Genomic DNA, 20240 nt, shown 5'->3' with positions numbered 1-20240 from the left:
AAACATGAAAAATTGAAAAGGTGTGAAGGTAGTGCTTTTAAAACCTTTTATGAAGGTTTAAATTTATCAAAATGAAAACTCTGGCATAACTTTCTCTTGTTTTATAGCACTGCTAATACTCCTTCATCATCACTTAAAGAACTTTGTTCTTGTTAGTCCAGAGCTGACTTAGATAGAAACCAAACCATTTTGTTGCAAATACCAAGTCGAAATGGATAATCACTGCTACCTTGCCACAATTTTCCCTTTTGATTCTTCTCATGAAGAGGAGGTGGCTTATGCCAATAGGCTTGGTAACTAGCCATTTCTCTGTAAAAAAAAAAATCACATTTCCTGGTAATTATACCATCATTCATAATAAAATGTGTGGTCTTTTCATTATTGTAACTGCAATTCTTTCTCTCTCACCAGTTTTTTAATAAAGGGCTGTGTGTTCTTGCCTGAGTACCAGAGGGTAAATGAGAAGAAAGAATCAAAAGGGAAACCTAAATGAGTAAGGGAATGTGGGGGACAAGGAGGAGAAAGGAGCTGGTATAAGAACGCAAGCTAAACAAGAACATTCAACATTTCATATCTTTGGATGAGAGTTACCTTGTGCTCAAGGTTATAAGTGTTTGTTCGCTATTCCAGAAAGATTTTAAAAAGCAAGGAAATTTGCTTTTTAGAAAGCTAAGAAACAAACTCAAGCAAGAGTTAGAGACAACACAGTTATGTCTTTCACCAAATGCCAGTACCCCAGGAAACTCATGATAAAAATTAATATACAAAACCAAGTCTAGATATGCAAACACAGAAACCATTCACCCAAACTTTGGTCAGGAGCAACGCTTACTAAAATGCTTAATCTATGGTCTCAAATTGGATTTTAGAAGTTAAGTCTTTTTCCTTTCCACCCTGCTTGCTGCTTCTCTGATGAATCAGTGGGCTCTGACAATGCACTGCTCAAGAGCTATAAATACATGCAATAGTTTAAAAAGAACTTTAATCATTGGTCATTGATAGTAGTTCAACACAAAACAATACATACCCATACAAGTTGCTGCTCACTGTAGAGCTAAACCAAAAATCTTCTTTAGTTATTGTGCCTGGCTCATTTCTTCTCCTGGAGAAACTTTTTTCTAAGTAGAGAAGTGCTTTAAATCTGAGCTAGTACAACAAGTTCAAGGTATGCACCAGACTTGAATTCTACCTTTACTAGCCTTGGTTTTTGTGATAAGGCCATCAACATAATGCTGGAAGCCCTCCAAAGCTCTCCCATTTCTTTGTCCTTCTAGGTACAGGGATGGAGAATGCAACAATAGGTTTGCTGACAATAAATTCATTGCATCAAGAATCATGGGAAAAGGTCCTTTACACAGCTGATAACAACAGTATTAGACATGACTTTGTAATGCCCTTGATAAGATCTGGATGGAAGTGTCACTTGCAGTGAAAGAATACAAGTGGTAACAAGACATTCCCCATAATATAAATATATTTATAATTTATATAACAATTATATTAATAATATAAACAGATGAAAATAATAAAAGGGAGAATAGTTTATTTCAATTTCCACAGTGGTAGATTACATTATCATTAGTGGAAGAGGACCAAAATATTTCACAGTTCCATAAAATTAACTTGATCAGTGAAGCTACATCAATGAGTACCAGAAGCAGATGAATAACTCTTCTAATCAAGAAGGAAAAATACAATGTGAACAAATTTGTGTGTTCATGTGCATGTCAATGCAAGGCAAGACCCTCAGAACCACTCAAGAAGTTTGAATATCTAAATTCCATTACAGTAAAGACAAAATAGGTATCCAGATCTCTGGAGTGACTCAGTGATGGCTTTTGCTCAAGGCCAAGACTGCAGCTCGCTGTACTTGTACACATAGCTGAAAACAACATTTTTATTCATGCAAATTAGGCTGCAGTCACCAAGCATCAGAAAACCAGCTCTACCAACATCAAATAGTAATTTCTAGGTTCTCACCAGTAAGGACTTCTCAGTGCGGTCATTTCACACACACACACACACACACAGGGTCAATGGAGAGATAAATGCTTTAAGAAACATTCAAAAAAGGTCCTATCAAATAGGAAGGCAGAAAACAACTAAAAATTACTATATTTATATTACAATTGAAAGTCTAAACAGTTTCAGTAAATGATCTCCAAAACAGCTGAGGCATTAGATTTCCCATGTTTTAGTATCAAGAAAAGAACCATATAGTTTTAAGAGTCTAGCTTCATTTATTCATATAAGTGATATTTCAGCATGTGCTATATCCATGTAACAGCATTAGTGTTCTATAGGCATCTTTTTTAATTTCTACCAAAAATACCTCAGCCATCGTAATTCAGCCTAAAATCCATTAAAGCTACTATATCATGCATAGAAATTGATGAACAGCAAAATTTTGAGTGAACCTAACCACCCATACATGTGAAAACATCTGTTTGATTTTTACAGGAAAGCTTGGTGGGCAATAAAAGAGTGGCACAAAGCAACATACTGTCTCAGCTAACTATAAATCCTTTAACTTAATTGGAATTACAACAAACATAACAAATCTGGCACTACCCTGTGATTTCACAACAGCTTCCTGCTATAAATGACAGTCTCAAAATACTGATCTAAGCTAGCATTAACTAAAGATTGTAAAATTGCTGTTCAATCTCACAAAAAGTGACAGTCTGATTTTATATCAGCACAAGAAATAAATATTAATATGAACTATACTGTTCAACAGCTTAAGTCGCAATCTGAACTTTGAGGAAGACAAGAGCTCTTGATTTTCAGGTCAGAAAGAAACAATTCTTCAGTGGGAAAAAAAAAGAAAAAGAAAGAACGAACAAGCAAAGAGTTGTTTGTTGACCTTGAACTGTTTTGGCTTCCAGAAGCTTGTTTTAATTTTTAATCAACACCTTCAAGCACAGTTAAGTCCCACCATTTTACACAGCTGCTTATCCTCCTACCTATATTTCCATGAGTTTACAAATTCATATTTCACTGAAAATATGGAGTTCAGGCAGACTTATAAAAGCATCTGCCTCCATTTGTCCTCCTAAAAACCTGCTTGTGCCCAAAGGAAAGGCAACCCACAGTGGCTGAAATGGGTGGCATACAATGGCAAGACATACCAGTGCTTCTTGAATCACCCAACACAAACACCAGTGTTTCATAACACAACAAGAATGAACAATTTCATGCCAGGATTTTTCCCATCTCCAGCATAGGTACTCCCTGCAAACAATGAAAATCTTTCTGAAACTAATTGAGAAACATTGCTAGCAGTCAACCCTCAAGAAGTTGTCTGACCTTTGGATATTCTAAGGAGGAAAACCCAAAAGCTTTTGCAAACATGGGCATTTATTCGGTTATAGAATTAATGATGCCAGCGCCCATTTCACAGCTGATACATGAAGAAGCAGCAGCATCTGCTCTTTCAGCGCTGTGACTGGTAGCCTAGTGACCATGCCTTGATTTGTAAAATGGATTGCACTTTCTCAAACTTCTCTGTACTGTGATTTTATGAAGGCAGTGTGATTTATTTCCTGGTTTAGAAGCAGATATGTCCCTGCATGATATATTTCACATGTAGGCATCAAAGACATTGGACAGATCAGGTTTTTCATAGCTAAACCAACAGCTTCTTACTAAATCTATAGCTGAGTGTGTGTTCATGCAAGTGTGTGCATGCACATGCATTGCAAGGAATTTAGGTAGTTCACAGAAAGCATGTTCCCATCTGCAGAGCCTACTCCATAAGAAACAGAAAGTGAAAGCCTCCTCTGGTCCCTTCAAGGTACCACAGACACTTCAGAACCAGGGTAGTATGGTAGATGTAGTCAAGAACATGCAAATGAAGAGCACAGAAGAATTAGCTGGTTACTACAATGTCTAGCGATGAGGTTCAGCAACAAAACTGACATGGTAAGTTCAGCCATTTGATGATTAAAAAAAGGGTTGGGAGATTATGTTTTCCATTGCTGTCAAGGACATTCAAAACTTACAAAAAAGCGTTCTGTCTGCTGGCATACATTATGGGCTTGCTTATGGGCTTATAGAGTGCTTGCTCTCCTTATGAATTGATTACCTTGGCCACTGCACTGATCCCCCTCTCCCCATTCCTAGTTTCCTTACAGAGCAGCAGGGAAGGCGGCTGTCATTCATTCACCACCTCACTCCCTTGCAAACAAGCATAAGCACTTACACAGCCCAACATAGTGAGCAGTGCTCCCTCTGCTACAGAGCATAGGAAAAACCTAGCGTCTCCAGAAACAGCATGCTTCAAGTTTTCAGTGACTGACTAGTATTTAATGATCCCAAAATAGTAATTGAAGGTTTGAAGCTTCTTAACAGCACAAAGGTGATCAAACTGCTAAATACAGTCATCAGCAAGAAGGATGCTCACCATCAATCCACTGCGTCATTCCGGAGTTGCAGCTTTCAACACCCTAATGTAAAGTATTCAGGCATTATATAATCCAAATATACTAGTGGATATACATCTAAAAGTATCAGTTAACTTATTTAATAAACACTTTTCATTTGGATCACATATCCGGAAATAGTATTTGCAAGGTTCCAGCTTCCAAGACTTCCTAAGTCACAGCACTGATCACCAGAGAACCTTCCCCCTCTTCCACCAGTAAAGACCTCAGCTGAATTTGGGTCTTTCAAAGGGATGTAGAAGTGCCATTTCAGAAAATCCCATACTAAGACAAATCCCTCTAGAAAAGTCCATTAAAACAAATACTTGTCCAGAGTCACCAAGTCAGAGCTTTTCCACATGTTACAAAGAAGCCAGGGTCAAATCCCCATGTTATTTGATCCAGATAATTTTAAAACGTCTATTAAAACAATATTTCCCCCTTTTTGTCACTGTCCCCAGTGGTCAGTTAAGCCAGGTTTCACAGCATTGTTACTTTTAAGTCTGTTTTACAGGTGATTGAATGCTAGAGAGATGAGCAAAATGCTGCTTGCAGTATTTATGCTTATTTGTCACAGCTTGAAATTCGGCTGAGACACTGAAAGCATTTCAGAGCTTGTGCAAATCCTCCCTTTGGATTATTTACAACCTGTTGATGCACATTCAGGAGCACACCATAAAATATCATTAAAATGATAAATCTGTCTTCAACTACTATGAGCTTCCCCATCCCCTCACGCTCTTTCATACATTTTCAATTGTTTTCCTTCCACTGCTAACCCAAATAAGATTATCTTTTTAATAATAAAACAGACAGATTGAAAGTGCATGATGCTGAGATACCTCTGTGGTATCCTCACCTATGGTGCTGTGAAACAGAGTACAGACTCTATTTCACTGAAAGACAAATGATGCTGAATGAAGAACAGGAGTGACAACTATTTGTTGTAAATGGATGCACAGATATCAACTAGAAGCTAAGACTCATTTCATCATAACTAATTAAATTTGGATATACAAGTAGCAAAATCTACAAACTGTTCCCATCCATGACAGAAAATCTGCTTTCTTGACACCAACCTCTGTGGTATTTGCACAGCAACACTGCTGTTACTAAAGTTTATAGTCCAAATTCTTTCCTTTTAAAGCTAAAATTCTCCATTCTACAAGCATCTATTTTACCTTTTTCCCCTACTGTTTTGTATTTTTTTACTCAAGAAACTTCTTAAAGTCAAGAGAAGGAAGCAGTTAAATTCTTGCCATCATTTCCTTTCCCATATAGTAGGCAGAGTTGGTTTTGCTAGAAATATCCATATTCTAAAATAGGAAAAAAAGTCAAATTCCCCTGGAGTGCAGTATTTCTTTGCTTTACCATAAACTTCTGTATACTAAATGGCACCTGTCTTCCTGAAGAAAGAAGTTTTCCCTCCTTCCAAAGCAGTCAGATATGTAGTGTACTGCAAGCCACATTTCATGATTATTACATGAAAGAAGGAAAAACATCCCAATATATATTCCCTTGCCCCAGGTGACTATCAAATTGCAGCCAACTAATTCAGACTGGGGACAAAGCAGAAGTGCTTATTCAGCAAGCAGGATAGTTCATAAGTTAGAGGGATGGTGTGCATTTATAAGTGAGGATTTTGATCACAGTAGAGATTGACTGCATTTTAGCAATAGCAACATACTATTTCTACCTATACCACCCTTGATATTACAGGACTCTGCACAGTTCTAGAAGAACCACACACATAGTGAAGGAGCAAAGATTAAACCAGCATTTTGTTGCTCAAATACTATGAGATCTTACATGCAAGCACACAGAAAAAGAATAAAATACCTCTGAAAGTTACAAGACAGCCAAGAATACCACCTTTTTTTTTTTTTTTTTTTTTTTTGCCAGGAGAACAACTAAAGCAAAGGAATCTTTCCTGCCAACGCTCTTCTAAGGCATCACCCTTGCCCTGCCCCATCTGAACCCCCCTTTAATCCCCCTCCTCAGGACTGAGCTACAGCAGCAGACAACATGCTACACCACAGCTTGAGACTCACTGAGGCTTTTGTCCTAGGAAACACAGCACAATTACCATCCAAAGGAAAATGGTACACTGCCTGCTAACTGCCTTTTGCTTTATCTGCAAGCTCTTAAACCACACAACTGCTAAAAGAAAAGTAATCCTACCTCTTACGAATGACTGGTTTAACTGCTCCTGCATCACAGCACCAAATCCTGGCTTTGTACCTAGTGCCATACAACCGCATCATGCCCTTCGCTTCCCTCTTCTCCTTCATACAACACACACACACCATACAAGGAATATTGCTATCTACGCCAAACTTCCCAATCTAATGGAAAAAAAGAGAAGGAAAAAACCAGCTGAATTCCGCATGGTCTGAGTATTTACTTAATTAAGCAGAAACATGCAGCATCAGGTCGGTAATCCATTTTCCCTGTTCCTATTCAGACTCCTAGACAGGTCTGGGTGCTGCAGTCTCCATAAAAACCTGTTTTCCTTGGTACAGCTTGCCCCTTCACTGAGCACAGCATTTAGAGGCTACAATTATTATCAGATATCTCAAACTGCTGTTTACTCAGGAATTAACCAGGAATTTTACCCAGTATATTTTTTTTCTGAAGAGAAATGTCTCTCTAACCTCTTCTAAAGATGATTTGTTTGCCTCATTTATACTCTTGTGGAAAGGATACTTGTGATCTGGCATGATGGTTCCCCCGTTTCTCTAATTTATGGCTGTGTTACGTATGTTATCTGCAAAACCAGGAGAACATTCCTTGTTTATTAATGTCTTATTCTTGCCGAATGAGGAAAAATAACCAATAATTTTCATTTAGACTACTGTATTAGAAAATGGAAATATTACATGTAGCAGCTGTTGACATGGTTTAAGGCGGGGGGATGTTTCTTGAAAACTTTTTCAAGTCCAAAAATCAGAAGGTGATAATTAATTCCCAAAATATTATGTCAGATATTGAAAAGGGAAACAGAATCTGTATCTTACAGCTATTGCTATTTACTATCAACTTATGGCCAAGCCATAGCTGCACATTTCTTAAAGACAACTTGGACCATTTTAAGGCATGTGCAGTATCATACAGGTCAGTGAGATGAAAGCTAATGATAGTAAGCAACACAAGGGATGAGAGTTGTAAAAAAGGAAGAGATGTCTTCAGTCTGTGGGCATAAATCCCATGTTTTGTGTAAGTTGCTTCATTTTCGTTACACTTCCCTAAGAATATATTTCTTCAAGCCAGATATTAGCTTTGGTTTGCACAGCTCTAACTACTATGCAATTAAAATAGCTAATAAGGTAGCAATCATACATAAAAAACATGTTTCTGCTGTGAGTAAAAAAGAATTTGCAGCATCAAAAGACTTCCATAGTATTTCAAAATTATCATAACTGTTGTCCAAAAGTTGCACTATGCCTAGTGCTTCATTTACCTTTCCTTAAAGCTGTCTGTAAGTAATTTCAGCTGTAACAAGGTTACTGAACTGGAAGTAAAATGTTACATACCCTGGAGGAAAAAAAGAAAAAAAAGACGAGCTGTATTTAATTACTGGCTATTACTCTGGACAAGAACACCAGGAGAATATTAGGGTAAAGATCAACTGTATAAAACATAACTGCCACCCTACCCAAACTGTCAGCATCTCCAGATCTATAATGCTTTCTGAAGCAAAAATCCTTTCCTTTCCAAATCAGGCAAGTTCAGCTGATCATTTCACATTTACTCTAGGACACATCACACAATAAATTCCTCCACCTGAACAGCTACTTGGGGGTTGTGGGACACCTCCCCAGAAAGAAATTATTTCCAACTTTTCCATAGCACAAGAGAAATCAGGGTAGTTAATCTTCATGTAAGCATTAACATTCAGCGAGCAGCCTCTGGCTATCACAGCGATCCTCCTAGAAGATGACGGCAGCTGCTCTGAAGAGCTGGGTTGCTTTTCTACAGGGTAGGCAGTCACTTGCCTCACTAGGCACCAAGCCTAATAGGATCCCTGCTAACTGTGCAGGATCAGGGGTCCTGACTGCAGCGCTTTTTTTCCTCTCTGCAAAACACAAGTTGCTGCTGACAGGAACGATAAATATTTCAGAGACCAGTGTGAGAAACACTTCAAGAAGTTGCTAGGTCATGCCGAGGTCTTGAACACAGGTAATGATGTTGCGGAGAGAGGACCTGTGCAGGGTCAGGCACCGCAGCCTCCCAGAGCGGCTCCCCCAGAGAAGCCCTGTGCAGCTATGAAACAGTCCCAACACTTTTCACTTCAGTTTCTGACAACATCAACCCAAAACGCTCCCTGTGCCATTCCTAACTCCCACCTTGGCCTGAACTTGGAGGAATGATAGTGCTGGATTTAAAGCAAAAGCAAGTTGACTCTTGTGACACAAAAAGAAGCACTGACCATTTTATGCACAGCGAGATGCTGGTATGAAGGCATATTGTTACAGTACACTGAATATTGTACACAGGGAGATGATGCAGACATGCTAGATCAAGATTTACAGATATTAGCAAAAAGCATAAGGCCATTTCTAAATACTTAAAAAAAACTTGGCAAATTTCTTAGTCTCCAAAAATTCTTTTGTATTGTTGCAGCCTTAAGCAAAAGTCTAACAGCACCCTTTGGTGTTTACATTCACAAAAGAAAAGTGAGCATGCAAATTCTGCTACATATAAATAAGGCATTTGAATATATTGACTATGTCCTGTAAGTCTGGATAAAACTTATTATCTGCTATATCAGTATAGTAGCAAAAAAAAAAAAAAAAAGACACCCTGATGTTGACATGAGCTATTTTGAGGAAGAAAAAAAAATAGTAGATTGGACTACACAGAATTTGAAATTTAGAAGGTAGGCTGTTCATCAGACTTGAAAATGTTATTTAGTGATACACCATAAAACAAATAACTTGCATTCTCCAATTCCCCAGTTAATGTTTATTGATTAAGCTTTTTTTAGAAAAAGGCTATTAGCAGTGCATATTCTTGGACAAGTGCTTAAAGCAATCATTGTAACTTATATCTAAACATTTGTTCAGTGAAAAGCATTTACAAGGAATTGTTTTTCACTCTTTTGAGGGGGAAAAAAGTGGGAGTCATTTGCAACAATGCAAGCAGAACAAATTGGGAAAAAATGCATTCTGTTTTATGGGGTTATAAAAACAAGTCATTGCCAAAGTTTTATAGAGGTACAGTGAGTCTGTTCAGCCTTACATTGTACTGAAAAAGTCACTTTTCTATTTCTAGACTTCAGAGAAATCTTTGGGGGAAAAACAAACATTCTCTAGTGCATCAGAAATATTAAATTATAAGTACATGAACTGTGTGCAGCATTCCATTTACTTGTAGCTATTTTGAAATTAAACTGCTCTTGAATATTAGAATTTCAGCAACCCTTCCAGCATGTTTTGTTCCTGCAAAGCACAGGTTTTGTCATGAATGAGTCAAGAAAAAAAAATTATAAACAATTATCAGGCAGTTATATTATTGTCATAAAGGCATTAACCAGCTGACTCACTGAAATCTAGTGAAAACAGAGCACTCTGTGTTCTCACCACCCTTCTTCACTTCCCACCTTTCAAGAACAGAAGTTTGGTAAACAATAACATGATGGTAATAAACTTGTTTACAAGCATATTTATGACCATCTCTGGACGTTCTCTTATGACCTTTACTTAAAACAATCACAGGCTTTTATCCCAACTAATTTTTATTTCTATTTGTGCTTTGGGGTAAGATTTTCATCCACACTGCAAGGATTTTTGGATAAAATTATTAGGGTCTGAGAAACTTTAATTATAAAATAGGTACTCAATAATAAAGGTATATAAACTTGCACAGTCAAAGGAACAAATCCTGAAGATATTTTGTATATCCCTACATATATCCTCAGTAAATAACAACTTTCATTGTCCAGAGTCCACAGGTATACATCTTCAGATAGAAAGTAGTCCAACGGTTTTCTGCTGGATGAGTTTTACAACAGATAATTAATGCCCAAAATTTCGTGTGGTCTTTTCTGCAGAATTTGCAGCCTTTCAGCTTAATATTCAGCAGGAATAAATGTTGTTCTTTCCTTGAATATATGTTGGATCATCATCAATATATTATAAACAGCACATCCTAGAGGTTGGTATATTCAGGTTCTCCAAGAAAGCATAAAGAAAAGTCAGCTTGAAATTGCAGAAGAGCAGGAAGGGTCTGATGTGTACTAAAAAGACCTTTTTAGGGTACAGAAGTATCTCAGGCACAATCTCTCAGTAATACCTCAGGTGACATTCTGATGAACATTTTGTTTTTTCCAACCTTATATTGGAGTTATCATAAAAGGACAGCTTTGCTTAGGAAAATAAGTGTGAAAATAGGCTAGTGCTGCAAGTTTTAAATTTTCAGTAGTATTCCAAATCTTTCAGTAAGCTTTCATTAAATACAAGTGATTACACAGACAAGGAACCAAGTACTCTTGCTCAAACTCTCTCTTGCCTCACCAAAGTCCTTGATAGAGTATTTTGCGATTTCATTTTAAAAAAAAGTCTTGATAAAGACCAACCTTTTCATATTTCTGACCCACCATGGGATTTGATTTAGGCTAATATGTGTACTTTTTAACAAAGGGGAAGAAAAATGCACATGCTAGGAGTTAAAATAGCGGTAAGTCTTTTCAGAGCATCACAGCATTTGACTGCCTTAATTCTAAACATTTATCTTAAGCTTAATGGCAAAATATAACTTTACATTCTCAAAAGCATGCTCAGGTGAAGCTTAAACTTTGCAGAACAGTAGGACTCATCCCCTCTACGTTATAGTCACAAACATTTCCATCAAAGGCCACGCCACCCAGTAACAACAGGATCTTAGCAACGAAGCTAGCTACTCCACATCAGACGCTTCCTCACCATTAGGTACAACGTTCACAACGTGTGCCGAAACCATCTTTACTTTGCGTCTTAAAACAGCCTGAAGAGTCGCGCAACGTCGACGTGGAGGCGACTAACAAAGCCAAGGGCCCCGAGCACCCGCCGTTCGCGTGACGGGCCCCCGCGGCGGCCCTGGGCAAGGCCGGAGCCCATACCCTGCAAGACAACCCCTGCAGAGGTGGGAGCCCGGCGCTACCTTCACCTGCACGTAACGTGAGCACAATGGAAAGGTATCAGCCATAAACCATCTCACCCTGACTTAGCCGTGACAGACGAGAGGAGAGGGTACGCTGTGAACTCAGCTGCACTTGCCTTTTCCCTGGCATCCGACAGGCCAAAGCTTTTGCCTACAGCCTGAACGCTACCACTTTGGGCGCCGACTCCAAAACTCCCATCTTCTTCTCTTTCAGTAGCTAAATCTTCAGCCACAGAGCACCAAAGCAAGCTAACAGCTTGCCCAGAAGGACTAGAGTTGCCACTAAGGTTTTGTTTTTCAGGACACGCTGTACTGCTGAAGCAGAGAGCCCAGCCACCCACCCGACTGAAGCAGGCTGCAGGCACCTCAACCCCCACTGCCTTCAAACAACCTAAACCCCCCTGCCTTGTTTCCATCTCTTTATAGAAATCACCTGGCTATTTCCCAGCTGGATCTGATAGCAAACAAAGCCAGCTGGCTCCCTCGCCTCAAGCTCCGCCTAGTTCACAAAGCAGATCGTTACATTTATAAACTTGAAACAATGTATTTATAGGTTTGAATGTGTTTTGTTATTAACTGCAAATGCTTTCCCACATAAAAACCTTCCAACAGATTGGCGAATGAAGTTCCCATGTTCTTGTATGTATATAAAAGTTCAGGAAACCAACTTGCAAGTCCTTTGGCCGACAGCAAAATACCCTCAAGAAGAATCTTGGTTTCCACATAAGACTTTCTTCGTTCTTTGCAAAGATAGTTTCATAAATGTAACAGCAAGCAGGCAGTGGTTAAAGATCAAAGAAAGCGGTAGCTGAGCTTCACACAGACAATGCCAGGAACAAAATAATGAGCCACTGGTTGCTCCTATATCAAATAAATCTGAAGATTATGGATGTGACAGATGTCCTAATCATATTTTACTATTCCTCCTAGATATTCTAGGCTAGTCTAAGACAAAACAGGAGGAGGTAGCAAGAGGTGCCCTTAGGTGTGTGGAAATGATTTTGAAAGATTGTCCCTACTAAATGTTAAGACCAAAGGTTTTATTAGAGGTGGGGGAGTGGAATGGAGCCTGAGAAAGCAAAACACATGCACAGCACAGGAATTACAGGGAAGAACACACCTCAGAAGGTGTCTTTCTCTATGAGGGAGCAAGTGAAGGTCTAATGTCTTTGGACGCATGCAAGCATTTGCAAGATAGAAGAGAAAAACACAAATGAAGGGAGAGAAAAAATATGTAGAAAAGTGGATGTTTCTAGGAAATGTACAAAAGAAAAACATTCAAACCTGCATGGTGACAGAGGGAGCCCAGCATCTCTCAAAAAAGAGGGAAGGCACAGGGGTAAGTAATGCAAGGCAGAAAACTTAAAAGAGGTGGTTATCTGTTGGGAAACTCTTGGGTGCTTAGCTAAAGTTTTTCAGGGTAAAAGCAGAACTGCCAGTAACTTCCCCAATCTTCTTAGCTTTGGAGAAAGGCAACTGTCACTAGAAGGTTTCCCTGCATTGTAACTAACTGGAAGGATGACTGTAGTGAACGACCATTAACTTTACCAGCCTGAGATCTTGGGGATCTCGTGCAATATGCAGCTGGTCAATATAAATCTATGTTTGATTATTTTTTTTAGAAAGCATGCTAACCACCAGTACTTCCCCATGACAATCTCACCATCACTTAAAAAGTTACATTTAAATATCTCTTGAAAAATAAAGGCAGAATCTAGTGATTTATTGAGAAAATAACACAAAAGAAACTTTTCCTATATTCTTTCAGCAGAACTTTTTACAGTTTCAAATTCATCTGAGCTTTGAAAGAGTATGCTTATTCAGGAACAGAGGAAAACATACAGATAGATTGGTGGGGGACCTAAAATATGATTTACATTCTTACAGGCCAAGAAACTGGTGGCGGGGTGGGGGGTGGGGGTGGGGGGGGAGATAGTGTTACATATTTCCAGAGATGTATGTTGGTGGCAAAGCTGCTTTTTTAGAAAACAGGGACTTTTCAAATCTCAAACACATTCATTCCATAGTCCGTATTCAAAGCAAATCCACCATCCACCAAGCTCCTGCACAAAAGGAGGTGAACAATCAGCCAGCTATACACTATCCATTAATGATGCAAGAAGTTATTTCAGAGAGTGGGATCTTTAAAAGCAAATGCTGTCATGGAAAGATGCATTTATTTATAAGCCATTAGGATATTTGTCTCATCTATTCTTCCATATCCTCACCTGAGCTGAGTCTGTTTAAGAACAATGCAATCAAAGTTGTTTAATAATGGAAGATTCAAAACCTTTGCAATAAATAAGTCCCTGGGCTTTTAATTTTCCAACGGAATTTTCTAAATATGCATCAAAGCAGCAGAACACAAAAAAAGTCAGAGATGTATAATTTTAACTTAAATGTTATCTATCTTGGTGGTCTATTTACTTTTTAGTCAATCAGAACCACACACAAAGATTTCTTTAAGAGATCCAGTAGCAGTTATTTAGTGCCAGACTGGGTTGGAAATTTATCAGTATCTTTCTGGATTAAGAAGGATAAGGGAAGGGGAGGAAAACTTTTTTCAAGGAGAAGTCCTGCAGTCTTAGTGAAAGTCAGCACTTGGTGGAAGCAAGCAGTGGCAAATACTGATCTAACTATGGAAAAAAGTCATGTTGGTGTCATTCAGTCAGAATCAGCACAAATGTCCATGAAAAGTGTAAAAAAAACTTAGAGCAAGAGATGCTGGACTTGACAGCACTGTGACAAATACATACACACCATTCGGCCACCATGGAAGACATGCTTTCCTTTACCTATTGCTTCTCTACTGTTTGGCTCTCCTTTTCTGCTCCTTCTCCAGCATGGATCCTAAGTTCATTTTGAATAAGATCATGTAGATACCTCCTCTGTCTTTCCTGGTGACTGGTGTCACAATTTTTTATTTCCTGCGGAAAACAGATCTAACTACTCATAAGATTTAGATTGTTAGACCTGCTTTTTTTACATCAGGAAGGAGGGAGTTAGTTACTCACTTCAGCAAGTTCTTATTAGTTTTGAAAATATCTCAAAAATGACAAAGACTCCCCTTCTCAGTGGAAATGACTGAGCCCCACAGATGTCAGTAAATCTTCAACAAATCTGAATCAGAACAAAATCAGCCCGCTTACTGAGAACACCCTAGGGCAGAGACCAAAGTTGCTTGTTATCAAAATAATTCTGGTAGCCTATTAGCAGGGAATGAAGCTCTGGGTTTTCTAGGCAGGAGTCTGACTGAACAAAATGCTCTTAAACTATCCAAAGGGAAAGACAGTGGTAACATCAGAATGCTTTATGGGACGTAGTTTACTTCTTGTAGTTAACATTGCTTACATGTGCTCATTCCCAAGGATTTTGAAATGCCTGCATGTGAATTTGAGAGAGCGAAGGCACAGCTTCTTAGTACTGATAATATGGACGTTCTTCTTCATTTTAAGTAAGTGGGAATTTCCTTTCCTCTATTCTCAACAGCTTTCTTGTCCTCAGCTCATACGGTACATTATATATTCTTTAACTATTGTTATTTCGTTGCTTGGAACCTTCCCTTGATAAAAAAGTAGCAAAATTGTTTACGTAAATATGAGTGAGCTTCAAGAGGTAAGAAAGCCAAGAAGTTACCTCACCTGCCAGTGTTTTTGTTCTCTTTTATGGCCTTTTTATCTAATTAGATGGGAAGAAGAGATTGTTGCCTACCAATAGTATCTGCAGTCCTTACACAGTGGATGCTTCATCTTTGGTCACGGCTTCCAAATGCAACTTTAATAGAAATCATTCTAACAACAGAGACAAAGAAATACAGAAATGACACAACATGGCAGGAAAAAACCCACCCAGTAAACAAACAGAAGAACAAAATAGAGAAAAGGCAGTGCTTGCAGAAATTAGGAGAGAGCACAATAAAGTGGAACACAGCAGAGACTAGCCCATACCCTTTTCTTCAACAAAATTGCTTCAGATTGTGTTGAAGTGGAACCGAATATATTTTCTCTCAACTGAATGCTGGCTTTCCCTCTTCAGAGCTGAATTCTGTTACTGGCCCTTTGGCATGTATTTAAATAGACACTATGCTCATTTGGGCCATTTTCAGAAGTCATCCCCATGCCACTGAGTTTTTTATCAGCATTGACACATCTCCACAAGCACTGCTGACATCAATAGTTCTCGTGATCAGTATTTATGCAAAGCGTTTCTCTTTGGGGAGAAAGGTATACTCAATTTTTTTCATTACTGAGCCGAGGTCTGAAGTTGTTTATATTACTGGTTTACTCGCTACAGCAAGCCTTTTAGCTTGAGGTATCAGATATATTTTAATGATGTGCTGAGTAAGGGCACTATTACCTGTAGCTATCAGCATTCTGTACACCATTTTGCCCTGTAATTAGCATTTCTTCCTTTTGCTAATCAAATTCATCCTTTTCCAGTTGCATACTGCTCTGATACCAGCCTCTGTGTGTTTGTGTGTATGTGTGCAAGCGTGATCACAGCAGCTGACAAAAGAGCAGCAGCCAGCCAAGTGGAAAATACAATTTCCAGAAAATAAAAACATGCATTCCCAGAGACAATAATCTGCCTAAAGGAGTAATCTGTTAAATGTAGTTACCCAGTAATTTAGCAGTGAAAATGATCACGATTTCTCTAGTGGCTCTCATCTAAGGGTTCCCTCCAACCTCTATGTTCTTTGTTATAATTAAGAATAGATTTGATACTTACTAAGGGCTGACATATCCACCTAATCTCTTAGGCACTTATCACTTTGGACAAATAATTGTATTGCATAGTGTCTAAACTTTAGAAAATTACGAAATATGGAGGACATCCTCACTTTCGAAGGAAGGAGGAAAGCACAGGGATTTTTGCCAGGTTCTGTCGTCCTTTTCACTACATGAATATACACATTGATACTTGTTGGCTTGAAGAAAGCCACTAAAACCACAGTGGACAACTGGAATGGAAGTTACTAAATCTAAGAAAGAGATATTAAACTTCTTGCTGACATAATCTAGTTGTAAATCAGGATGTAATCATCCTTGTCCTCCCTCTCGGCTGTGTGTCATATTTAGTTTTCACATTCCGGACACTCTGTAATGAATTTTTCTGGTGACAGTAAGTTTGATGTTTTTGTTCTGAGTGACTTCCCATTGCATTCTTCTTTTCCTATCCATCACGAGGCAACATTCATGCTTTTTGAAGTCCCAATCTCTTTCCAGTTCTTCAGTTACCCACTGCTGTACATCTCTTTTCCCACCCTCTGTCCACAGAAGTTGTGGCATTTCCTTTTTCCAAGAGGGAGTCTTGGCCTCTCTGTTTTTCTTTGGAGAAGAGTAATACACCATGCCCCGCCCCATATAGCATGCTAAATCTGCTGTGGGGCATGCTTGAGCTTAATCCAATGGCCTCTGTGATGAGAGCAGGTTTGAATACATGGAGTGTAAGTATTATTTACAGAGGATAAACATTTTCACATTTTTCCCTGTCTAGATGCACAGCAATGAGATATACACATTTCATTAAGCAAAAATGATCGGCTGTTTTCCTAAGCAGCAATCTTCATTCTCACTTAATAGTCACACTATAAGAGAACTGAGAGTGTTTTAATTAAAAGATGCAAACAAATAGTCAGATTTTGAGAGCTGCTGAGCACCTGGTATTGCAAACTGCAGATGGTCTGTCACTGCCCCTGCTGAACTGCTCCACTGACCCTCATTAAGGGCACACCACAGCATATTACTGTGACGGCTATGCAAGGCAGAGTCAAGAAGGCTGCACTCCCTACTCTCTAGACACCGTAATGTAAATAATAACATCATAACCTCTGTCATCTAACTGAAGTTAGCCTGGCATCTGCATATCGTATTTTATCCCAAATGTGTAGGTATTTATAGTGAAGTAGAAAAGGCAAGAACTGTGACGCACCAGTCCCTAGGTCGTCCTGGGACTCAGCAACAGCTCCTAAAGATGCCTCTGATGCCAAACACTGGCAGCTGCACTGCAGGTTCAGCGAGCTCCTTCTCACCTCCCCTGTCCACGAAGCCATCCATTGAGCCCCCTCACGCTGCTCTGAGGGGGGTTGTCTTTGAGCTGAGCCTGCTCCAAATCTCTGTGTCACACTGATTCAGTCTCCCTTCACACCATACAAGCTAGTCAAGATATGTACAATAGACAGATATGCTCAGAAAGGAGGGTGAAAGAGTAGAGAGATTTTAAAGGGGGAGAAGATGGTCAACTAGAGCTCTTCTAAGAGCAGAGCAGTAAAAATCAAAAAAGGCACACATATCTCCTGCGAAGCTGAGTTGCTGCCCTGATAAATGTCTCTGCCAAGGAGGAGCTGCTTCTCCAAGACAGTGTGGCCCTAAAGACTAAACTGCAGTTTTTATACTTACCTTTCATAAACCCAGTGGGAGGAAATCTATTCTGGCAGCACTATCTGCCACATTAATTTCTTACATCAGTTTAAGCTGTTTTGTCTTGTGCTTAGTGTCTTTGTTTATGTCTGTACAAACACAGTCAGGGCCTCTTCTCCACCCTCCCCAGAAAGCAAATGCGTTGTGTCCAGGGGGTGGCTCTGACCGAGGGCATGGTGGGGCCCATGCCCATCACAACTGTAAAAACCTCACTAAAACCTTTCTTTGTCCCTCTGTCTTATGACTGACACTCAGCGGCAGGATAACACAGCGGAGGTAAGGTAACAGGAGATATCAGGCAACAGTAGAAGCAGCAAATACCAAGTTACAACATGTAGCAGCTTGCTACCACACGTAACTAGTTTCCACAGTGGGGTTTTCTTGGGGGATTGGGGGGGGTGGTCAGCAGTGCGAAACAGTTCACAGAGCTCCCATACTTTCAGACACCAGCACCTTAGCCCTCATTGGGGATTTTACTGGCTATCCCCAAGGGCACAGAGGATGGGAATGTGCCCACTCAGGCTGAGCATGACAAGCTGCATGTAGGAGAAAGTTACAGAAGTCCTTCACAAACGAATGGCTATTTTTTTGTGGTGTTGTTTTCTGCTACATAACTAAACACTCTTGTCTTCTTAGTGTTATCTTGGTAATGAATAACCCATATTGTTCTTACCTGGTACAATACTCTTCTCATGATCCCAATTTAATATATGCAGACACACACACTACTCCCTGCTACAGAATATTCTGCTGAGATCTTCACAGCTAAAATACATTAAAGAAGCCACTGAGTGTGTCTATATACAACTAACTTTAAATCCACCCCGCCCCAGTTTGCCACACCTACAGTGCCAAAGACCAACAGCCTTTGGCCTGTGCTCTCCTCTGACTATGCCGGGGCATCATCTCACAGTGCTAGTTAGCACAGACTACCATCAATCACACCCGTTACCGTGATACAAATTAAACAGCATAGGCAATGATACCTTCATGCTCAAGTCATCACTCTGGTCCTACTTTGTCTGCTGGAAAGATGTGGCTCTGTAAGTCTGCACAGGCATACCCTGAGCTGAGGAATGAGGAGGGAATAGTAGCTACCCACTAACCTCCTAGTCCATCTGCAGCACAAAAGTGGGAGATTTACCACAGTCTTCACCAGCATGCTCTTTGCTCTTCCAGAGCAAAAGCCTTTCTTTTCTCAAACCCCTGCCTGGAAAGGAGGAAGTATATGAGGAAAAAACCCCAGCATGCCCACCTGATTAACATCCAGGCTTGTGGATACAATCCAGGCGGAGAGGAAAGGTGACTGTCAGCAAACCCCAGCCAGCAAATTTACATTAGTGAATTGGAAAAGATGAAGCAGGAGGGAACAATTAAAGCTTCTTAACATCCCTGGAAAGACACGTCCCAGAAAGAAACGGAGCCTGCAAACAAAGGAATGCCACACAGGAAATACAAATTATCCACCTGATTTCTTGCAGAAGGGGGATTTAAATGTGATGAAAAAGCCCTCAGGCTTTCAGATGTACGGAGTCCGTAGTGCTGAGAAGGGCAGAGAGCTTACAAAGGCTGGTAGCTCACAAACCAGCTCCAATCTTTCTTTTGCTCCGTACTGATGTGAGGCAGAGTTTGCAGACAGAGAAAGAGGACAGCAACCTGGACTTCATGGCCAGGATGCTGGAGTTTCAAACACCATGGTAAACTGAGGATTCCCTGCCCCACTCTCCTTCCACGCTAGCTTTACATGCCAGCTCATTATCATTTACCACACCAGCCCTGGGGAGGGAGAGCTGAGACGCCAGACAGGCCATTAGCCGGCATGCTCAGGGAATAAGTAACTCCACAAGTCACATCTCTTGCCGAGGCTCTGAATGCACTGCAGGGTACTGCTGCTTTTTTGTCCGCCCCCAAGGTGATAAATGCAAAGTGTGGAGAAAGGTTGTCTTTTGAAGTGGAGGGTGACTGTGACTCATGCCAATCTTCCATAGCGTTGCTGATGCCTTCAGATCCAGATTTTCTGATTTAGTTTGCAGAAAGTTTATAGCAAAATGGACAGAAATCCCTCTTGGGGTTCTCCTGGCCATAGACATACCTGGAGAATTGTCTCTGAACAAATTTCTGAGATGCTGGCGACCAACTCTGTCAGCTCAAGGAAGAAGCTGGGACTAGCATCATCACTGGTGATGAACATTGTTTGGAAACAAAAGATAGGGAATGTAATCTTGAATTCAAGGAACTCAATTATTTTATTTTTCAT

This window comes from Aquila chrysaetos, chromosome 7 (assembly GCF_900496995.4).
Source record: "Aquila chrysaetos chrysaetos chromosome 7, bAquChr1.4, whole genome shotgun sequence".
In the NCBI taxonomy this organism is placed as follows: domain Eukaryota; kingdom Metazoa; phylum Chordata; class Aves; order Accipitriformes; family Accipitridae; genus Aquila; species Aquila chrysaetos.
This window is presented reverse-complemented; position numbering follows the sequence as displayed.